Source organism: Chiloscyllium plagiosum, chromosome 41, assembly GCF_004010195.1.
Source record: "Chiloscyllium plagiosum isolate BGI_BamShark_2017 chromosome 41, ASM401019v2, whole genome shotgun sequence".
NCBI classification, from domain to species: Eukaryota; Metazoa; Chordata; class Chondrichthyes; order Orectolobiformes; family Hemiscylliidae; genus Chiloscyllium; species Chiloscyllium plagiosum.
In genome coordinates, this window is record NC_057750.1 from 8324864 (window position 1) to 8329725 (window position 4862).

The window sequence follows — 4862 nt, forward strand, 5'->3', positions numbered from 1 at the left end:
GACGAACCTTGTTAAACGCATCGATTCCTGTGACACTCCACTGGTCACAGGCCTCCAGTCTGAAAAGCAACCCTACACCACCACCTTCTGTCTTCTACCTTCAAGCCAGTTCTGTATCCAAATGGCTAGTTCTCCCTGTATTCCATGAGAACTAACCTTGCTAACCAGTCTTCCAAGACGAACCTTGTTAAACGCCTTACTGAAGTCCATATGGATCACGTCTGCCGCACTGCCCGCATCAATCCTCTTTGTTACTTCTTCCAAAAGCTCAATAAAGTTCGTGAGACATAATTTCCCACGTTGACAAGCCATGTTGACAATCCCTAATCAGTTCTTGCCTTTTCAAATACGTGTAAATCCTGTCCCACAGGATTCCCTCCAACAACTTGCCCACCACTGATGTCAGGCTCACCGGTCTATAGGTCTCTGGCTTGTCCTTACCACCTTTCTTAAATAGTGGTATCACGTTAGCCAACCTCCAGTCTTCCGGCACCTCACCTGTGAGTATCGATGATACAAATATCTCAGCAAGGGGCCCAGTAATCACTTCCCTAGCTTCCCTCAGAGTTCTAGGGTATATCTGATCGGGTCTGGGGATTTATCCACTTTTATGCGTTTCAAGACATCCAGCACCTCTTCCTCCATAATATGGACATTTTTCAAGATGTCACAATCTATTTCCCCACATTCTATTTCTTCCATGTCCTTTCCAGTAAATACTGATGCAAAATACTCATTTAGTATCGTCCCCATCTCCTGCAGCTCCATACAGAGGCTGCCTTGCTGATCTTTGAGGGGCCATATTGTCTCCCTAGTTACCCTTTTGACTTTAAATGTATTTATAAAATCCCTTTGAACTCTCCTTAACCCTATTTGCCAAAGTTATCTCATGTCCCTTTTTGCCCTAGGAGTAAGTATATTCCTAATGCCTTTATACTCTGACATATGCTTCCTTCCTTTCCTTTCACCCTAACAGGAATATACTGTCTCTGGACTCTTGTTGTCTCATTTTTGAAGGCTTCCCATTTTCCAGCCGTCCCTTTACCTGCGACATCTGCCCAAATCAGCTTTTGAAAGTACTTGCCTAATATCATCAAAATTAGCCTTCTTCCAATTTAGAACTTCAACTTTTAGATCTTGTCTATCCTTTTCCATCACTATTTTAAAACTAACACAATTATGGTTGCTGGCCCCAAAGTGCTCCCCCACTGACACCTCAGTCACCTGCCCTGCCTTATTTCCCAAGAGTAGATCAAGTTTTGCATCTTCTCTCGTAGGTACATCCACATACTGAATCAGAAAATTTTCTTGTACACCTTAAAACATTCCTCTCCATCTAAACCCTTATCACTATGACAGACCCAGTCTATGTTTGGAAAGTTAAAATCCCCAACCATAACCACCCTATTATTCTTACAGATAACTGAAATCTCCTTGCAAATTTGTTTCTCAATTTCCCGCTGACTATTAGGGAATCTATAATACAATCCCAATAAGGTGATCATCCCTTTCTTATTTCTCAGTTCCACCCAAATAATTTCCCTGGATGCATTTCCAGGAATATCCTCCCTCAGTACAGCTGTAAAGCTATCCCTTATCAAAAATGCCACTCCCCCTCCTCTCTTGCCCCCCTTTTTATCCTTCCTAAAGCATTTGTATCTGGAGCATGAAGCTGCCAGTCCTGTCTATCCCTGAGCCACATTTCTGAAATTGCTATGATATCCCAGTCCCATGTTTCTAACCATGCCCTGAGTTCATCTGGCTTCCCTGTTAGGCCTCTTGCATTGAAGTAAATGCAGTTTAATTTATCAGTCCTACCTTGTTCTCTGTTTTGTTCCTGCCTGCCCTGAGTGTTTGATTTGCTCCTTTTCACAACTGTACTGGTCTCAGATTAATTTCTTTCCTCACTATTTCACTGGGTCCCACCATCCCCCCCCCTCCAACTTACTAGTTTAAATCCTCCCGATCAACTCTAGCAAATCTCCCTGCCATTATATTAGTCCCCTCCCAATTCAAATGCAATCCATCCTTCTTGTACAGGTCACTTCTACCCCAGAAAAGATTCGAATGATACAAAACTGTGAACCTTCTCCCCTGCACCAGCTCTTCATCTGCTCTATCCTCTTATTCCTACCCTCACCAGCTCGTAACACCAGGAGTAATCCAGATATTACTACCCTTGAGGACCTCATTTTTAAATTCCTGCCTTACTTGCTATATTCTCCCTTCAGAATCTCATCCTTTTCCCTTCTCACATTGTTAGTTCCAATGTGTACTTCCTGCTGGTCCCTCTCCCCTTTGAGAACATTCTGCAGCCTCTCTGAGATATCCTTGATCCTGGCACCAGGGAGGCAATGCACCATTCTGACTTTTCGCTGCTGGCTGCAGAAACGTCTGTCTGTGCCTCTGACTAGAGAGTCCCCTATCACAATCGATCACTTGGAACCCGACATACTCCTCCTTAGATTAGAGCCAGTCTTGATACCAGAAACTTGGCTTTTCGTGCTACAGTCCCCTGAGAATCCATCACCCCCCATATTTTCCAAAACAGGTCATGCAAATGTAAAATAACTATTGTATTTTGAAGGGGCAGTGACAGAGAGAACTGTGAGATATAGATCACATGAAGCTCTCACAGCTTCATACCCATCCTTGACGTTCCTACAAGATAAAGTACGAATCCTTGAAAGAGGGGGTGAACTGACTAGTTCTGATTCAGTCTAGTGATTCTGAGGATGGGGATGAAACACCATGGTTGAGACCTCTAGGGTTAGGGAGGAAATGGCATGGGAAAATGAAGTTGGCTAGTAGAGTGTAAAGTGGAAAATTGCGAAGTTGGTCATTTTGGAAAGGTAAACAAAAGAACAGGTTATTATTTAAATAGAGAGAAATTGCAGAAAGTTGCAACACGAAGGGACTTATAGAAAATTGTGCATGAAATACAGAAAGCTGGCACACAGTGCAGCAGGTAGTCAGGAAGGCCAATGGAATATAGAGGAGAAAGTGAGGTCTGCAGACGCTGGAGATCAAAGCTGAAACTTTATTGCTGGAACAGCACAGCAGGTCAGGCAGCATCTAGGGAACAGAAGATTCGACGTTTCGGGCACATGCCTGAAGAAGGGCATGTGCTGTTCCAGCAATAAAGTTTCAGCAATGGAATATAGACCCTTGTTTCAAGGGCATTGAAGTATAAGAGTAGGGAAGTCTTACTGCAGCTGCACAAGGTGCTGGTAGAAGGGCTAATGCCCGAAACGTCGATTCTCCTGTTCCCTAGATGCTGCCTGACCTGCTGCGCTTCTCCAGCAACACATTTCCATCTCTGATCTCCAGCATCTGCAGACCTCATTTTCTCTTCAATGCCTTAGTCCAAGGTCGAGCATTTGTTTTCTGTCCAGTCTGAGAACCAGTCTGAGAATCTACTTCATCTTACCCTTCATATGCTGACCTCAGAACAGAAGATTCGACGTTTCGGGCACATGCCTGAAGAAGGGCATGTGCTGTTCCAGCAATAAAGTTTCAGCAATGGAATATAGACCCTTGTTTCAAGGGCATTGAAGTATAAGAGTAGGGAAGTCTTACTGCAGCTGCACAAGGTGCTGGTGAGACCATGTCATAGAGTCAATTAGTATGGAAATAGACTCTTTGGTCAAACCAGTCCATGCCAAACAAAATCCCAAGCCAAACCAATCCCACCTGCCTGCTCCCTGTCCATATTCCTCCAAATCTTTCCTATTCATGTACGTATCGAAATGTCTTTTAAAAGTTGTAATTGTACCATATCCACCACTCCATCAGGAAGTTCATTCCACACGCGAACCATCCTCTGAGTAAAATAAATTTGCTCCCATGCCTTTTTAAAATCTTTCTCCTCTCACCTTAAATATTTGGAATATTGTGAGCAGTTTTGGTCCCCTTATTCATGGAAAGATATCATTTCAATGGAGTCAGTTCAGAAAGGGTTCACTGATTTGGCAGGATTATCTTACGAGCAAAGGCTAAAGAGTTAGGACTTTATTCACTGGAGTTTAGAAGAATGAGACGTGATCTCATTGAAACATATCAGATTCTTAAGGATCAGAGGGCATAATCTCAGAATAAAGGGGCACCAATTTAAGACTGAAATGAGGAGAAATTTCTTCTCTTGGAGTATTGAGAGTCTTTGAAACTCCTTGTCACAGAGAGCTGTGGGGAGGAGGGGTGGGGGGGGGGGGGAAGAGTCCTTGTGTATATTTAAGGCTGGGAGGGATTCTTGAAGGCTTACGGCGGGGGGCAGTGATTGGCCTAGACTTGTTTCTATTTCTTATAGTCAAAGTTGTGCCAAAGTCTACCCCTCAACATTTAGCCAAAATAAACCAATTCTCTGTACCACTGAAGTCAACTTTGTCCTCCTGTATACCTGCTTGATGGAATCCGAAAGCTGTAGACTAGTTAACTCTGTGGGAAGCTAGAGAAGTGATTTCTGGGCCTCTTGCTGAGACACTTGTATCATCGATAGTCACAGGTGAGATGCCGGAAGACTGGAGGTTGGCAAACATGGTGCCACTGTTTAAGAAGGGTGTTAAGGACAAGCCAGGGAACTATAGACCAGTGAGCCTGACCTCGGTGGTGGGCAAGTTGTTGGAGGGAATCCTGAGGGACAGGATGTGCATGTATTTGGAAAGGCAAGGACTGATTAGGGATAGTCAACATGGCTTTGTGTGTAGGAAATCATGTCCCACAAACTCGATTGAGTTTTTTGATGAAGGAACAAAGAAGATTGATGAGGGCAGAGCAGTAGATGTGATCTATATGGACTTCAGTAAGGCGTTCGACAAGGTTCCCCATGGGAGACTGATTAACAAGGTTAGATCTCATGGAATACA